The sequence below is a fragment of the Aulonocara stuartgranti genome (genome assembly GCF_965226115.1).
Source record: "Aulonocara stuartgranti genome assembly, chromosome: 23".
Taxonomy (NCBI): domain Eukaryota; kingdom Metazoa; phylum Chordata; class Actinopteri; order Cichliformes; family Cichlidae; genus Aulonocara; species Aulonocara stuartgranti.
Window position 1 is genome coordinate 8362448 of NC_138958.1, and position 19568 is coordinate 8382015.

The following is a 19568-nucleotide window of genomic DNA, read 5'->3' on the forward strand; positions in this document are numbered from 1 at the left end:
TCGCTACAGAAGTGTAGATTTGTTCTTTATGTTCATTATGTTGAACAACAAAGCATTTATTAGTTGAGTCCTGTACCACATGTTGACGCAATGTCCCACGCACTGAAGTCAAAGTAAACTTTATTGTCATCTCCGCTACATACAGTCCAGTATATAGAGAGACGAGACGACGAGGCTCCAGTTACAGCAGTGCAAATAAACAAACAACAAATATAAGAAGAGTAAGAAAATAAATATACACTTTAGGACCAGGGGTAAAGGGGTAAAGGGATCAATAACGATTTAAAATTTATAATTTACAGTTTGATGATTTAAAGTCTCACACACAACCTGTCGACAGGGCAGTGGGGCCGGCTGCTTCCAAATAGAGCACATTTCATTCATAATGTTGTAAATCCAAGCCCATTATGTATTCATGATTTGTTCCTGGGTTGTGCGAAATTCCAGAAATACACCTTAGACAAAGTGAATCTGTGAACTAGGGTGTAGGTCAATTAGGTTCATACTGGAGTGCAAAATTAAAACCAATGGAAGATGGACAAGAAAAGTTGAAAGCCATCAGGTGCTCAGTTTAGAAAAAATAGGGGGAAAAAAGAGGAAGAGAAATGAGCAAAAGATAGAGGTAAGCAGATGTGTCATTGGATAATGGCAGGTCATGTATCCTGAAACAATCAGAATCACAATCAGAATACTTTATTAATCCCTAAGGAAATAATGTGGGTTACAGTTGCTCCAAAAAGAAATGGTAAAAATAGTAACAGTACAATACATAATGTTACAGATTTTAATATTAATTAGTCATTGTCAATTGTTGATTTGTCCTGTTCTCATTGTATGACGAATTATGATGGCTGTTTGGTAGCTGTTTGCATACTATGCATACTTTCTCTCTCTTCATGTTGTTAGTGTGTGCGCATTTTTCTCTGGTGAAATTCAGTATGGTTCTGACAACAGTTTTATGTGGTTGGGGGGAGGAGGGGGGGAGGGACGCCAGAGGGAGTGTTCACTCAGGGTGCCAAACAGGCTAGGACCGCCACTGGGTAGACCCTACAATAATACATGCAGAGAAAACCCCCAAAATCATCTGACCCCGCTATAGGCCAGCACTTTGGAGACAGTGGGAAAGAAAAACTCCCTTTTACCGGGAAGAAACCTTCGACAGAACCAGGCTCACGGGCAGCCATCTGCCATGACCAGCCGGGGAGAGAGAAAAAAGATGCGATAAAAGACATGCTGTGGAAGAAAGCCAGAGATTAATAACAAGATTCATTGAAGTATGATTCAAGTATGATAAATGAAACCAAAATATGAAACTCTGAGATATCTGTAAAACTACTCCTCTAAAACACTGCCAGACAACAAAATGTTTTATTTTCTGTTAAATTATTTTTCTCTGATAGTGAGTATTCCCTTTGTCTTAAAAATAAATGTAAAATCAAAATCATTGAGTCTGCTGTGATCAAGTGTCAAGCTGTGGAACACATAAGTGCAGTTTTGATAACCAAATATGTCTTTTATGACTTAAAGAAGTCAAATTTACCAAAGCAATAACTTTGACACCCTTGCTCAAATAAATGATCTGAATATATGTAGCTTTCATAATCTCATAACCAGTGTTGGGACTAACGCGTTATTAAGTAACGCGTTACAGTAACTACGTTATTATTGTGGTAACGAGCACGGTAACTAGTTATTATGCCAAAATCAGGAACGCGTTACTCGTTACTGGGATTTAGATAGGGTCGTTACTCGTTACTTCGTGTGGTGGCATCGCGGAGTTTCCACAGATTCAGTAACATTAGCAAGTGGTGGAGGCAGCAGGTGGATGAAGGAAAAGGGACGCAGAAGGAAAAGAGACCCGAGGCGGCCGCCGGTCCAAGTGTGAACTGAACTTCAGGTAAGAAGTTATGACCTGCAGTCTCTCTGGGTCAGATATGAACCAAGTTTAGGTGGAGTTTATTTTCGTTATTCTGACTTTTTCCGTACTGCGTGCTAGCTAGCATGACGGAGTTTCTACACAGCTGGGTGGTGCTATGAAGTTAATGATGTTGAACCTTATTTTGTTCATAAGTTATTAGAGTTGCCAACCGTCCCGCCTGGTATTCAGAGAAAATATTACGCGTTTCTTATTGAGGTGAAAAGGAACAGTTTGTCCCGTAATTCAGCTACAATGAAAAAGGCACAAAGCTGGAGTTATTCTGTGTCTTTACGCTGCACAGCTGCCTCTTCTCCTCTCATTCTCCCCCCTCCCTCTCCCGTTTCTACTTCAATCATGAAACTGATCAATGATCAGCTGATCGGCTTTTCTCTCTTGTTTGTTTATCGCCCACTTTGCGCCGAAAGAGGAAACCAGCGGATGTCGCGCTAAACAACAGCAGCACGTTTAAGCTTGATCAGCTGTTGTTAGAATTTATTTAATATTAATTTCTAGTATCAGCTGATGTTTGCTGGAGCCACAGCTGTAAAAAAAAGCTGCTGGTCATGATATGGTTTGGTTATCTGGTGAGAGGGAAACATGAAGATGAAACCAGGAGATGTCCTTACTGGATCATCAGAGCTGAGCAGGTGATGGAGAAACAGGTTTACCTTTTAGGTGACATGAATGAGTTGAAGGGAAGTTATGAACTGTTTCTGAGAGACAAATAACCCCAGGATCCTTTTTTAGGTAGCTGACAGCTGGTAACTGTGCAGGTGCGGATCTAGCAAAGTGTGGCCAAGGGGGCATGTAGGGCATTAACAGGGAGAGGTGGGCACAAAGAAATACTTTTCTTTCTTATTCTCATTTAAAATGTCTAGCTTTTAAAAAATAATTATCTGAATCTTACAACAAACGATTGATAGATTGATGCATATATACCATCAAAACAGTGAACATCACTGTCACAACAGTGTTTGTTTTCATTCAAAGGCTTTATGATTTTTCCTATAATGGTGGGCCAGTTTCTAGTCAAAATGCCCGGGCCAATTTTCTTTCCCAGTCCAGCCCTGTATGCAGCTCATCTGCAGTCTGGTGTTACCTACATCTTCCTATTCAGAAGGCAGAATTTCTGAGTTCTGAGTACAATCGAAAGCACCACGACTGCAGTTTTTGTGTTGGATGTAAAAGGCGCAGATGACTCTGTGACGTAGGCTAGAATCATGGCAGCAGTCAATGACGGTCCAGGCGTGGGATTTCTCTCGTGGAAATATGCACGTTATCATATCCTTTCTATTGGTAGGTGGCACAGTGCACTTGTGGCAAGTAAGCAAGCTAGAAGACTGGCAACGTTATGGAAGAAACACATTAACAAGAGAATTCTGAGTAAAACCAAAGTTACTTTCCCTAGTAACTAGTTACTTTGAAAGTAACGAGTAACTTGAAGTAACTGAGTTACTTTTGAGAGAAGTAACTAGTAATGTAACTAAGTTACTATTTTAAAGTAACTTACCCAACACTGCTCATAACTATGTACTTTTTAATTATGGCAGGAGAAAAAAAGGTTTATGCCCTAAACAGAGGAAAGAGGAAAGTTTTGTAGTGAGACATCCATTTCTGTCACTTCAATTAATTCAAGAAGGGTCAGCCATCTGCCATGACCAGCTGAATAGAACATGGCTTTACCCAGTATAGGTCAGCTGGACAGCAGGAGGGGTGCATAAAATGGTTAGAACTGCCAAAGTGCAATAACCATTTTGATATTGACTAAAATATCGTGTAAATTAAAGTAACATCGTGAAGTTATATACATTGTCTTTGAACTGAGATTCAAAAATAGGAGCCTTCCTAGCTACCAAAATATTTCATTCCTTGCTGGTGGCTCAACTTTCTCAGGCGATGACAAAATTTCATGTCATTCAAACATGATCAAACATGATAAGGACAGCAGGTGGCATTATTAAGCCACGAAATAGATATTATTTCTATACTTTCAATGGCTTATGTGTATTTTTTTTTTCATAAATACACTGGCCAAACACCATGTGTTTAAGAACACGAGGGTGTTGTCAGTATTGTAGAGATGAATTTGCCTTTTTTTGCATCAATAAAATTATATTTGTGGTCCAGTTTTATAGCAAAAGTCCACTGAGGCCATACAGAGACCCGAAGCAAACCAATAAACAAGTCAAATGAATGTCAACACAATGAGTCAGAGATGTGACACAGATTAAGATCAAGGATTAACATTGATCTGCAGACAATGCCTTGAGGTAAATGGCTGTGTTGAAGTTATTGTGCAGAGACAATGCTGAATCTCCCAGCTGGCGTATGTAGCGTGCACTGTCACCATCAGTTAGCTTCAGAGCTACTTGCTCAGTGTGATGAAATTGGGAGATTTCAAAACACATCCAAAGTGTACAATGGGTGCTTTCATATTTTCATTTCCACCACTTGTCATGTGTCATAAACTGTGCCTCATATGTCCAAGTTAAAGAAACTATAAAAGTCATGCATTATTTAGGGAAATGAATACAGCATCAGTGTAGGATGTGATGAAAACCTCTGTTGTAGCTCATTGATGTACATTGTACAGACATGAAAACATTTTATGGAGTTATGGCTGTAATAATGGAAATATCCACGGAGTATAATACACTATAGAGGAATATGTAGAGGAATTTAAGTCTTGGCCAATTCTGCTTCATACATTTAAATAACGTTTAATCTGTAAATATTTTGTGACAATTACACACATTTAGTCACAGAAAAAGAACTAGTGTATTTTGGGGGGGTTATTTTTTGTGTAAAAATAACACTGTTTACAGCCCATGTGTGCAATATACACCTTTTTATTTATTTATTGTTTTCTTGTCTATGGACAAGTCTGTAACATGACCCACAGCACAGCATTAAAAGGCTAACTATTTTTCCAGCTAAAAACAACTCGCAGCCACACATACATTACAAAATATACACACACTGTAATTGTCTTCATTTTTTTCCACCACCACCTCATTTTAAGGGTTCACTCAGAGCTTCCACGTATGTCTTCCTTTTATGTGAATGCGAAAGTTTATAATGGTCGGTACTGACGTTGATGTTCCTAAAACAGAGCGATGCTTTTGCAGTCGCAGGAACTTCAAACTTACTGAATTGTGATAACTGCCGTTTAGTGGGCATAGCATCAATTAAAAGTACTCAATTTAGAGGAACAAAACAAAGTGGAACCTGCAGGTAAGAATTTTCCCCAACTCGTGTCAGGAGGCCATTTCTATGATGTGGGCGCCCCGGTGACATGCACGGGGTGACATGCAGATGTGACAAAACAAAAGGGCTTTTCACGCTGGTGCTGCAGTGTCAGAGGACGGTGATTGCATCTGTGTAATCTACATTTGACATTCACACTGGTGATTAAAGGCTGATAGCATTTTCTGCTTCTGTGTCTGTTTCATTTGGTATCAGGATGACATTTTCGGCAGCCTTTAATATGCTTGAAGAAGGCATCATTGGTATTGTTTTCAAGTCAATTCAATTCAGTTTTATTTATATATTGTCAAATCACAACAACTGTTGCCGCAAGGCACTACATATTATAAGGTAAAGGCTGTGGCGACAGTGGGAAAGAGAAACTCCTTTTTAATAGGAAGAAACCTCTGGCAGAACTGGGTTTAGGGAGGAGCAGACATCTGCCATGACTTATTGGGGGTGAGGAGAGGGAGACAGGGCAAAAGACACACTGTGAAAGAGAGCCAGAGATTAATAATAATTAATAATAATTGATTTTAATGCGGGCAGCACGGTGGCACGGTGGTTAGCACTGTTGCCTCACAGCAAGAAGGTCCTGAGTTCAATTCCACCATCAGGCCAGGGTCTTTCTGTGTGGAGTTTGCAAGTTCTCCCCGTGTTTGCGTGGGTTCTCTCCGGGTACTCCGGCTTCCTCCCACCGTCCAAAGACATGCAGCTTGTGGGGATAGGTTAATTGGATAATCCAAATTGCCACTAGGTGTGAATGTGCAAATGAATGTGAGTGTGAATGGTTGTCTGTCCCTATGTATTAGCCCTGCGACAGACAGGCGACCTGTCCAGGGTGTACCCCGCCTTTCGCCCTATGACAGCTGGGATAGGCTCCAGCACCCCCCGCCACCCTGAAAAGGATAAGCGGAAGCGAATGGATGGATGATTTTAATGCATAGTGGTGTATAAAAGAGGTGAGTGAAGAAGAAACTGGGAAGCCCCCATCAGCCCAGGACTATTGCAACATAACTAAGGGCTCAGGGCCACCTGATCCAGCTCTAACTGCATACTAGAGTTTTAAGCCTAACCTTTAAAAAGTGTCTGTCAGCTGAATCCAAACTGGGAGCTGATTCCACAGAAGAGGGGCCTTGAAAGCTGAAGGCTCTGCATCCCATTCTACTTTGAAATACTTAGACTGCAGGCTAACTTGTGGTTAGTCTGAGAGCAAAGTACTAATTTGGGGTCATATGGTACTATGAGGTCTTTGAGATTAGACTGGGCCTGAATGTTCAAAATTTTGTATGGGAGGAGAAGGATTTTAAATTCAGCATTTTGGATCAACTGAAGTTTTTTCGGGGAGTTTTTAGAACAATCTCATGGTAATCAAGAACAATACTCCAGCCTAGAAGTAATAAATACTAGACGCGAACCAGTTTTTCACTTCAGACAGGATGTTTCTATTTTTTCCAGATATTATGTAAATGCAAGAAAGAAGTCATATACATTTGTTTAATATGCACATTGAAGGACATATTCTGGTCAAAAATGAGTTGAAGATTCCTCACAGTGTTACTTGAAGCCAAGGTACTGCCGAGTAAGTATCTAAGACTCATATTTATTGTAATGTCAGGACTCACACAAAATATTAAATTAGTATTCATACAGGGTAACTTTTATTGGTCTTTTATTGGCAGCAGTCTTTTATTAGTTGTTTTAATTTTTTTTTGAAAATCAGACAGCAAGCTGTAATAAACTCCTATTCAAATGTATGTTGATGGAAGTTTTCTTTTGCCACTCTTTTCCCTCTCAACTCCCATCATGTTTCTTTAGCTGTTAAATTATGGATCAAGTATGTAAATGATAGTGACACTTGACTCTTGGAGCAACACAGCAAAGCACTCACATGAAAACTTGTATGAATGGCATCCCACTTGAGTAACCTCATCCCAACATGAGGGCTTTGCTCATCACTGGCAAATTACACATAAAGAAGAACATGCTAGTCATCCAAAGCGAAGTAAGCATGAGAGCTGCTATTACATGAGCAATGCTCCATGTAGAGCTCTTTGCTCATTATGAGGGTCAATAATGTGTGCGATTTTGTTTTGAAGTAATCATGTAATTTAAAATGTGCGCGCCTCTGTGTTACCTGGTGTGCTCTGCTGATTGTTTATGTAGCTTCCTGAAACATGGAAAAATATAAATTGGGAAATTGCTGTCATTATGACCGAAAAGTGAGTAGTTTTGCAGGACTTAGGACCCAGACACTGAGAGGGAGAGCAAGGGCACGAAAAGCAATTCTTTTGTTTTGGGCTGTTATTGTTGGATAAATTCTTTTCTTTCTTGCTTTTTTTTTTAGTCTAGTCACAGATTTTTATTTTTATTTTTACTGGCATGAAAATGCTTCCATAGACTTTGTGTGAAACAAAAACAAAAAACTTTCAAAACCATAACATTTTTTTTAGGTAAATGCAAAGTGGTGTATAAACACAAAGAGTATAAAATCCAAGTCTCAGACTACCCCCTAAGACCAAGCACCTGGCGACAGTGACAGAAAATCTCATTTTTAACAAGGAGGAACATCCAGCATGGAGGGACAGCCACCAGTTGGGAAAGAGTGAAAAACAAGAGAGCAGATGCACACAGGACAAAAGACACACAGGAACAAGAGCCAGAGTTACTAATGAAAAATAAAATATGTTGTATAAACAAATGGAGAGTGAAATGAAGTGAGTGAAGAAGAAACAGTGCATGATGGGAAGCCTTCAGCATCATAAGATTAACTAAGGGAGGATTCAGGACCACCTGATCAGCCTCAACTGTATGCTTCATCAAAAAGGAAAGTTTCAAGCCTAATCTTAAAAGTAACGAGGATGTCTGTCTCCCGAATCCAAACTGGGAGCTAGTTCCACAGAAGACAGGTTGGAAAGCTGAATGCCTCCCATTCTACTTATAGAAACACTGGTAACAACAAGTAAGCTAACATCCTGCAAGCAAAGTGCTTTATTTTGCCAATATGGTAATGATTTGATATGAAGGCCCTGATTATGTAAGACCCTGTATGTGAAGAGAAGGATTTTAAATTCAATTGTGGATTTAACAGGTAGCTAAATCCACAATGAAGAGAGGCTTATATGGAAGAAATGCAGTTACTCTTTCTAGTCCCTGTCACTACTCTTGCTGCATCATGTGATTTTTATTGCAGGACAATAAAAATCACATGATATGATAGTCCAGCGAAGAGGTACAGGAAAGAGGATAGTTCTAGTTTTAGAGATATTGCACACTACAAGAAAGTAGAAAACACCTCAATTCTCCAATTACGAAGTATCCATATAAGGTATATTTGTAATCTGTGATCATATTAAGATAATAGATTCTGGAGCCTATCTCTGCTGACAGTGCCCAGTAGACCTTGGATAAGCTGCAAGTCCACTGCAGTGCTAATACAGAGAATCCACTAACTACACACTCTTGCATCCACGGCCACGCGCAGTGCATATAGTCACCACCTAACCTAACATGCATGTATTTGAAATGTAACAGGACACAGGAGTATGCAGAGACAACCCATGCATGCACATGCAGAGCATGCAAACAAAACAAAAACCAGTAGGTTCAAACCATCGTCTTGTTCTAAGGCGAAAGTGATAATAAATGAATCACCAATGTGTCTTGTGTGCGATGCAAAGTGTTTCACGAGTCCAAATTATACTGTGTATAAACCACAGTATTGGCTAACTGACAGTTATAATGGCATCATCATGTGTTGGACTTTAGGCCCTGTGATATACTAAGTCAGTCAACAGCTTGCTATTGCTTCATGTGTTAAATATGTGATATTAGCAACATCAACTCTTGGATTAAGTTCAGGAAAATATATTTCCTTTGATTTAGTATGTGGCATTTCAGAGTTCCCCTATTATATTATTTCCAGCTAATCTGGTGGCATATAGATAAATAATAAAGTAGCTAGCTGATGATCCAATAAAATGATTGTGAAATAAGCTCAAAGTGACTATGGCAATGGGAAATCATCTGCACTCTGCAGTGTGAACAGTTTTTAAAGTTTTTTATTTTATTAGACTAGAAATATTTTTATTGTACAAAACACAGCATTGGTTGGGCTATCAACAGAGGCTGAATTTGATTGTATTACAAACATAAACATATTGAAGGGAACAAAGGATCTTTGTCAAAAAACTGTAATAAGTGTGGGACATTTCCCATCGATTATGGTGAGGGGAAGAAGATTGCCTTCTGTTGACATTAATTTAGCAGATTCTGCCTACACAGGAAGTTGTAAATGTGCCTGGTCTGAATGCAGTAGTCAGTGTAATGATAAAACATAATAATATTTATAGCCACGTGTTGAAGTATGACTGCAGATAATCTCCTGTAATATATGAAAAAATTGATTTCTGTTACTTGATACGACCAACATATGTAGCAGCATTCAAAAGTAAAAATAATTAGAATCACAGTAAAGACCTCCTTTAGTTTGTTGTTTGATTAAGTTAGTTTTCTCTTTTTTGACATGTGATGTCAAACCTGGTGATTTAATTTTCAGTTCAATTTAAGCTTTAGAATATTAACATGGATTGTTACATGAATAAAACTAATAATATACAAAAATCTTTATAGTTATTCTATATATTTATTCAGAGATTTTTCTTCATAAAGCCACTGCTGAACTGGAATTACATTAACATTTTACATAACACAATGAAAATTTCTTTGTTAGTTATGTACATATTTTAAAAGCCCATTATTTCACTTTCACACTAGTTTGCAGGATGATTCTCACAATTTTTTTATTGCTTTGATTTTCTTCATGAGAAAACACAATAAACTTAGAGGTTTGTCATATTTTATAAAGTTAACAAATCATCTTTGATGACTTGCTAATACGTTACGCTCCCTGCTAATTTTCCTCATTTCCAACCATGAACATCATTTAAAACATCCTGCTACTGTGTAAGAAATTGATGCGTTTTGGTGGGTCTAATTTTTTTAAATACTTTAATTGATGACACTGGGCCCAGTAGTTACAGTAAAGGTTTCTGGTTGAGCTGATGAGAATTATTATTCTTGTCATCTTAGCACAAACCGTGGACACAAGAAGAAAAGGCTGGCCCTGTCCACTTTTTTGCTGTGCAATAAGCTTTAGAACCAAAAAACCTGAAAAACCATAGAAGACACCTAAAGTACATAGCGACAGAATTATTGCCTTAGTGAAGAAAAACCCCTTCCAAAATCTAGCCGGCTGAACAACGCTCTATGTAGGTGAACATTAAGAGATTCTTCAAATATAACTATACTCTCGGCTCAGATTCAGCTAAGTTGATCAGACGGTACTTCATCTCAACAGAAAATAATACTGCAAAAGCAAGTCAACGGTTTCTCAACGCAAATAAAAGACATACTGTATTATTCAATGGCCAATTACTCAAGTCAAAACTGCAAGCACAACAAGCAGTAACTGAAGACAGTTACAACTACAGTAAAGTCCTAGCAGAGTAGGGGAGACCGGGGATAGTTGTAACGTGGGTCAGTTGTAACACTTCCAATTTCTCCAGTCAGGGCTAAGTTTCAAATGATGTGACTCATCCTGTGCATGCCCAATTCAGTTCTGCTATCACATGTGAAAAATCAGCACATTTTGTCAAACACAGACAATTTAACACGAAAAAAAGTAATTTGTATGGCAAAAAGTAAGTTTTTCTACTTTATTTCAATTTCTAATAGCATTATTTGCTTTTCAGTTAAACTCATCAAACTTAAATTATGTTATTTGTATGTCTATGGGGATATATTCTGTGTAGGTCTTTAGTGCTAATGTTTTAGCCGTTGGCTGTAATGTTAGCTAGTTCATGGCTATAGGAGTCTGGGTCAGTTGTAACAGCAACAGTCTGGGTTAGTTGTAACAATAATGCAGATGTTACAACTTACCACACTATTACTTTAACTTATATTAAACAAGTTGGGGCAACGACATCAGCAGAGAGAGGTTCACTGGTTTCATTTGTATATGCGGTTAATGCCATTGGCAACACAATTCCTCCACTGTTTGTGTTCCCACACATACATTATGCAGACCACTGTGTCAGAGATGGACCAGTAGGAAGTACTGGTAGTGGAAATAAATCAGGATGGGTGCAAGAAACAGATTTCCTCATCTTTCTGAAGCACTTTGCAAACCACACCAAGGTAAGCCATGATAAAAAGTAATGGAATTGCGATGCTGGTGAACAACTACATTTTTCCAGCTTCATTGTTATGTTCAAAATTGGTGCAAGAGTTGTAGGTTATAATGCCCACTGAGCCAATGAGGCCAAACTCAAGGAAGACCAACCAAAATTAATGAAATATTCAGTTGCAGAAAATTCCATAACTTGTCTTTTTTGGGGGGTTGGAATATGTTCAAAAGCTAGATTTCTGCATTCTGTCACACACACACATAACTACATAAATGGCTCTAAGTGCATTCATGTGTTGAATAAACAAAGATTACATGTTAATGTTTTGTTAGTACCCTTATTTCATTGTGTTACATTTCACCCCAGGATATGTTACAACTAACCCAGACTATGGGGTTAATTGTAACATTTCACTCTTTGTGTTTGAGACCATACCATGCAATGGGTAATTGTGCTGTTTTTCAACGTTGGATACCCTTCCCATCGCACCGCGGATGACGTCAGTGCGCACACTGTGTCTGAGGAGGATGTGCGGAGGTGCTTCAGGAAGGTGAACGCACACAAAGCTACTGGTCCGGACGGGATTCCCGGCCGCGTCCTCAAGTCATGCGCGGCTCAGCTGGCTGGAGTGTTCACGCACATCTTCAACCTTTCCCTCTCTCTGTCTGTAGTCCCAGCCTGCTTCAAAATGGCCACCATCGTCCCTGTACCCAAATCCTCCACCATCTCCTCATTGAACGACTGGCGACCTGTAGCCCTGACTCCCATCGTAAGCAAATGCTTCGAGAAGCTGGTCAGGGACTTCATCTGCTCTGCACTACCCGACTCACTGGACCCTCTACAGTTCACATACCGCCACAACAGGTCCACTGATGATGCCATAGCCCTGACACTACACACTGCCCTGTCACACCTGGAGAAGAGAGACACGTATGTGAGAATGCTGTTTGTAGATTACAGCTCAGCATTCAATACCATCGTTCCCTCGAAGCTGGACAGGAAACTGCAGGATCTAGGACTGAGCAGCTCCCTCTGCAGCTGGATCCTTAGCTTCCTGTCTGACAGACGCCAAGTGGTCAGACTGGGCAGCATCACCTCATCCCCCGTCACACTGAACACTGGTGCTCCACAGGGGTGTGTACTGAGCCCTCTCCTGTACTCACTCTACACCTACGACTGCACAGCCACTAACAACTCCAACATCATTGTGAAGTTTGCGGACGACACTACAGTGGTGGGTCTTATCACCAACAGTGATGAGACAGCTTACAGGGAGGAGGTCAGCGCCCTGACCCACTGGTGTCAAGACAACCATCTCACCCTCAACGTCGCAAAGACAAAGGAGTTGATAGTGGACTTCCGGAGGTGCAGAGAAGTACACACCCCCATCACCATCAGCGGCGCTGCTGTGGAGAGAGTGAGCAGCTTCCGGTTCCTTGGTGTACATCTGGCTGAGGATCTTACGTGGTCAGTACACACAAACAAAACAGTGAAGAAGGCGCAGCAGCGCCTCTTCTTTCTCAGGAGACTGAAAAGATTCGGCATGAGCCCCCGCATCCTCAGGACCTTCTATCACTGTGCCATTGAGAGCATCCTCACTGGATGCATCACCACCTGGTATGGCAACAGCACCGCCTACAACTGCAAAGCTCTCCAGCGAGTAGTGCGGTGCTCTGAACGGATAATTGGAGGTGAGCTTCCCTCCCTCCAAGACATCTACAGGAAGCGGTGCCTGAGGAAAGCGGGGAGGATCATCAAGGACTCCAGTCACCCCAGCCATAAACTGTTCAGACTACTTCCATCAGGAAGGAGGTTCTGCAGCATCCGGTCCCGTACCAGCAGACTGAGAGACAGCTTTTTCCATCAGGCCATCAGACTGCTGAACACTTCATAGACACCTCAGCTTCACTACTGGAACTTTAACATTATGCACTCCATACTGTACAGTAATGCCACTGTTTTGCACATGTCTCACTCTGTATATTTTATTTTATTTATTTTATATATTCTATTCATTGTTTACTCTATTTAATTTGTAAAATATGTGTACACACACACACACACACACACACACACACACACACACACACACACACACACACACACACACGTAGAAAAATATTTAGTATACACATCCAGAAATGCATATACTATTATATATTGTACATATATTTATTAGTTTCAGATGTAGCCATTCTTGTATTTTGCTTGTTTACATTATTGTATTTTGCACAACTCTGTTGCTTGTGAAGCTCGCACACAAGAATTTCACTCACATGTGCTGTACCAATGTACCTGCACATGTGATGTGACAATAAAAGTGATTTGATTTGATTTGATTTAATAGAATCCCCAGGAGTCTTCTAAGGTGAATGTGTAAACCACTACACTATGAAGCCATGGATAATTTAGAAATACTGATGAAATGTTAAGATTCCAGTAAGTAAGGTAGCTACTGAGTCAAACGTCCTGATTTCATTTCTTTGAAATAATTATTGCACAATAAAGACTGTAATCTGTGTTTTGGCTTCAAGTAATGTGTGAATCATAGACAATAACCTTCTCTAAATACCTTTGGGTTTTAACTCCCAAAAATATTTTACCCCAACATACGCAAATGCCAGTCAGCTTCATGACAACACAGAACTCGTTAAAGGTCGTGACATTTCAAGACTTCTCCAGAATGCTGGACCAAGGGGAGCTTTCATAAGCTCAGCAGGTGTTTCTGAAGTAACTTTAGCATCCATTTCACTTCAAAAGACCGTGAAAACTTGTGTTTATCTAACAAATATCAAAAAGCAAAGAACAATATAGCTTGTCATCCTGCTGTTATGCTTGCACCGTGACCTCCCCTGTTTGGTCTCCATTCACAATAAGGAAAAGTGGGAGATAAAGCATGGTTAGCGAGATTAGTGTAGGAGGATGACAAGGGTGGAGATGAGTGTGATGACTCCTTGAATTGCTCCATTATCAGCACACTCCATTTGTTTCTACTTGTGCCAGTAAGCAAACTCGCATCAGATTTCGAAGACAAAGCTGTGAGCAGATTACAGCCCTCTGTCGAGTGCATCTCTTGTTTCCGCAGCAAAAGTGACTTAAAAATGACCTTTAATCTTTTTACAGTGAATCAATATATATACATTTTATCTGGTGGCAGGTAATGAAAGTGGTAAATGAAAGCAGTATTTTAATTTCTCAAGTAGCTTTATATGTACATGTAAGTGGCAAAGGTGCTTTTCAAATCTTGAGACAATGAATCACATATTGCTGTGTGCACAAAGTCCTTATGGAGTATCTACATGACTCCAATAAATCTTCAGAATCTTTGTTGCAGCATCTGTTTCTCATTTGTGGTTCGTGTCATGCCTTCTTAGTCAATCAATCCAAGCCCCTGCTTGTAACAGTGAAGCCAATTACAGCCAAAATATACCCACCTTGCTTTGTAGTATCTCATTAATTCATCTTATATTCATATTGGGTTGAGATGAAGAAAACAGAACAGTGGCGATCATTATTTCCTTTTGTTACACTGTCTGGATCAAAATGAAATGTAGCGTTGCCAAGTGTGTCTGCTTTTACACACGCTGCTTCACACAAGGGCCAACAATTACCTGGTATTAGAAGAGATAATTCAGTAATGATCTGTAATGACTCATCCTAATAATGATGTACATTTAACTATACACGACTGCGTGAATGCATGAAAAGTTTAACAAAAGTTTGAAAAAAAAGAAGACATAATTCACTATACTATACATTATGCTCCATGCTTACAGTGAGGGAAATAATTATTTGATCCCTTGCTGAATTTGTAAGTTTGCTCACTTACAAAGAAACGAACAGTCTCCAAATTTTATAGTTGTTTCATTTTAATGGAGAGAGACCGAATATTAACCAAAAACCCAGAAAAAAACACATTAGATGAAATGTATAAATTTATTTGTATGTCATTGAAGGAAATACAGTGGGGCAAAAAAGTATTTAGTCAGCCACCGATTGTGCAAGTTCCCCCACTTAAAATGATGACAGAGGTCAGTAATTTGCACCAGAGGTACACTTCAACTGTGAGAGACAGAATGTGAAAAAATATCCATGAATTCACATGGTAGGATTTGTAAAGAATTTATTCGTAAATCAGGGTGGAAAATAAGTATTTGGTCACCTCAAACAAGGAAAATCTCTGGCTCTCACAGACCTGTAACGTCTTCTGTAAGAAGCTTTTCTGTCCCCCACTCGTTACCTGTATGAATAGCACCTGTTTGAACTCATCATCTGTATAAAAGACACCTGTCCACAGCCTCAAACAGTCAGACTCCAAACTCCGCCATGGCCAAGACCAAAGAGCTTTTGAAGGACACCAGGAAAAGTATTGTAGACCTGCAGCAGACTGGGAAGAGTGAATCTACAATAGGCAAGCAGCTTGGTGTGAAAAAAATCAACTGTGGGAGCAATCATCAGAAAATGGAAGACATACAAGACCACTGATAATCTCCCTCGATCTGGGGCTCCACGCAAGATCTCATCCCGTGGGGTCAAAATGATCATGAGAACGGTGAGCAAAGATCCCAGAACCACACGGGGGGACCTGGTGAATGACCTGCAGAGAGCTGGGACCAAAGTAACAAAGGTCACCATCAGTAACACACTACAACGGCAGGGAATCAAATCCCGCAGTGCCAGACGTGTTCCGCTGCTGAAGCCAGTGCATGTCCAGGAGTGGCTCCGTAAGAAGCATTTGAAAGTCCTGGAGTGGCCCAGCCAGTCTCCAGACCTCAACCCCATAGAAAATCTGTGGCGGGAGTTGAAAGTCCGTGTTGCTCGGCGACAGCCCCAAAACATCACTGCTCTCGAGAAGATCTGCGTGGAGGAATGGGCCAAAATACCAGCTACTGTGTGTGCAAACCTGGTAAAGACCTATAGTAAACGTTTGACCTCTGTTATTGCCAACAAAGGTTATGTTACAAAGTATTGAGTTTTATTTTTGTTATTGACCAAATACTTATTTTCCACCCTGATTTAGGAATAAATTCTTTACAAATCCTACCATGTGGATTCATGGAATTTTTTTTTTTTCACATTCTGTCTCTCACAGTTGAAGTGTACCTCTGGTGCAAATTACTGACCTCTGTCATCATTTTAGGTGGGGGAACTTGCACAATCGGTGGCTGACTAAATACTTTTTTGCCCCACTGTAAGTGTTTAAGCTACACGTAAAACATTACTAAGTACTTGGTGGAGAAACCCTTGTTGGCAAGGGGGATTTTGCCTCTCTCCTCTTTACAGAAACTCTATAATTCTTTTAGGTTTCTTGGATCGCAAAGCTTCGGTTCCCTCCACAGGTTTTCTATATGATTGAGGTCTGGAAACTACCTACACTACTCCATGACCTTAATGTGTTTCTTCCTTAGCCAGTCCTTTGCTTCCTTATCGGTATGTTTTAGGTCATTGTCATGCTGGAAGACCCATCCACGACCCATCCTCAGTGTTCTAGCTGAGGGAAGGAGGTTCTTATCCAACTTGTTCCAGTACATGCCTCCATCTAAAGTACAGTCTCAAAGCATGATGTTTCCATCTCGGTTTTAAGGGTCGCAATGGTGCTCTTTGGGTTATACTCAGGATTTCTCTTCTTGCAAACATGGTGGATTGAGTTGATGCCAAAGAGCTGCACTTTGGTTTCTTCTGACCACAGCACTTCCCCCCCCCCAAGGCTTTACTGAATCATTTAGCTGTTCACTGGCAAACAGTTCTGTACATGTGCAGTCTTGAACAGGGAGACGTTGCAGATGTTGTAAGATTAGTGCTTAGTGTTTTACCAGCGGTGTTCTTCTTGACTATGGTCCCAACTGCTTTCAGATCATTAACAAGCTCCTGTAATGTAGTTTTGGGCTGATCCACTATCTTCCTCATGATCATCCTCATCCCATGAGTCAAGATCTTGCATGGAGCTCAAGACTGATCTATAATTGATTGATTAAGTAACCGGTTGTAATATAATTTGTTTTTTCTGGATTTTTGCATATATTCTGTCTCTTTTCATTAAAATTAATAGCCATTGTTATTTTAGTTATCATTGGGCACAACAGTGTGTTGGATAACTAGCACCAGCACTAAATAATCCATGCTACAATATCATATTGCATTAGTGTTTACCACTGATTATTAGAGCGGGTCTCAAGCGTGAAATAACATTTTCCATCTCACAGGTGAGGTGATGTTTTGCTGATGACCACATAAAATGAAACCAGAACCAATTTCAAGCTTTAGGAACAAGGTGAAAAGTCATAAACAGTAACTGGGATATAGCTCTGCTTATGTCTTCCCAGCAAAGCTATGGTCTACACCAACTCTCAGTCCTTTCAACTTTTTGTTTTGATTATCCTGTGTGTGTGTGTGTGTGTGTGTGTGTGTGTGTGTGTGTGTGTGTGTGTGTGTTTTTTTTTTTTTTTTTTTTTTAAACCCCTTTAAAACCTCTCTTATATCACTTACCATCTTTCTTGTTTTTTACTGGCACCTGTGTTCAAACACACGATGAAAGTGTGACTTAGCATAAAAATATGATTAAAAATAACTACAATCATGTGAAAAACCAAGTTTTCATAGGACTTAATGGTGCATAGCCCATGTTTTGGTAGTTTATAGAACAATCTTTAACAGCAATAATTTGAAGTTAAAATTTTCAGTATGACCTTATTGGTCTCTCACATCACTGTAAGGGAATTTTTGCTTAAAACATTGCTTCAGTCCATTGACCTCTCTAATGCACCTACCACAGGATTTCGTTTAGGTTGAGATCTGGACACTGAGCCATGACACGCATATTCTTGTATTTTTCAACCATTCTGTTGCAGATTTGCTCTCGTGCTTAGGATCATTGTCCTGTTGCATGACCCAATTTTAGTGAAGTATTGGCCATCTGGTGTTAGCTGTTTAACAATAGTTAGTTTAGAGGTTATAAACTGTGAGCTGAGTGTACAGGTCTGTGTCAAAATGTTTTTTTAGGATTTTCCTTTAAGAACATTTTACTTGTGGAAGAAATACAAACAAGTGCTTTGATGCACATTAATACATGCACAGTGGATATACAGATAACTAAAACAAAAACATGTTTGCTGTTAATATGAAGATCTTTTGTTTACTGGGTTTGACCTTATTGGGTTTGATTTATTTTGATTTCTTTGTGTTTTCTACTTCCTTCTGTCTCCCCTGGCTCCTTCATGGTGTTATGTTTAACTAATACTTTATTTTTCATAACATAGCCTTTGCCATAACGGGATGGGCACCTTACTAGTAATGTAACTACACAATGTGGCGGCATAGACGTCAGCAACCTTGATAAGTCTGTTTGGTGGCAATATGTAGTGTAAACATCATATATTGAATAGCACAAGGACACTACCTCAGTGAAACAAAATGTAAAAGATTGCAGTTAACATGCTCATTATGCTAATAAAATAGATTGTGTTTTGCCAGTGTGGACATGTGCAGTTTTTGTTGCTTGCGTAACTCTGCTCTGAAGTCAAATGATGACCTTGCCCACCATGGATTCAATACAGTACTATAAATCGCCCTTTAGTCTTTATGTGTAAATGTTAATGTTGTGTGTTTCTTGTGCTTTAGGTATATTGTTTCATTTATTTATTTATTTATTTTTGCCAAGGAAGGCTCAAATCTGTTGTTTACTTTAGCTGAACCTGAATCTTGTGACCTCTCTCCAAGACCACACCTGAAAAAGTTTGCATAGCACAAGTGATTTTAAAACGCTAACATGCTAATATTAGATTCCTGAGCTCATGTGATGCAATAACAACAAGCGTGCAAATTGATTATTATTAATGTAAAGACCGAATACTAACTTATTTTGGGAAAAATAAGTTATTAATGATATTAATAACAAAAAATAAATAAATAAAATCCACAGCTAGTGGAGAAAATTTCTCATGATTGTTATGATATAAATACTTTGTATACTTTACAATAATTCATGTGGGAATTTTTACAATTCTAAAAGAAGATAGGCACCGATCTGAAACTAGATATCAATTCAAAGACATGAGTAATACTGTAGCCTACTTTATCATATTCGTATTTTTCAAGTTCGAAACGAAAAAAAAACATGTTTATCTTATTTATTGATTTATTTTCTGATGGACGTGATACAACTTTACTCACTTCCTGCTTTACATCCATCCTTCATCAGCCTGCCCGAAGCACCTCGT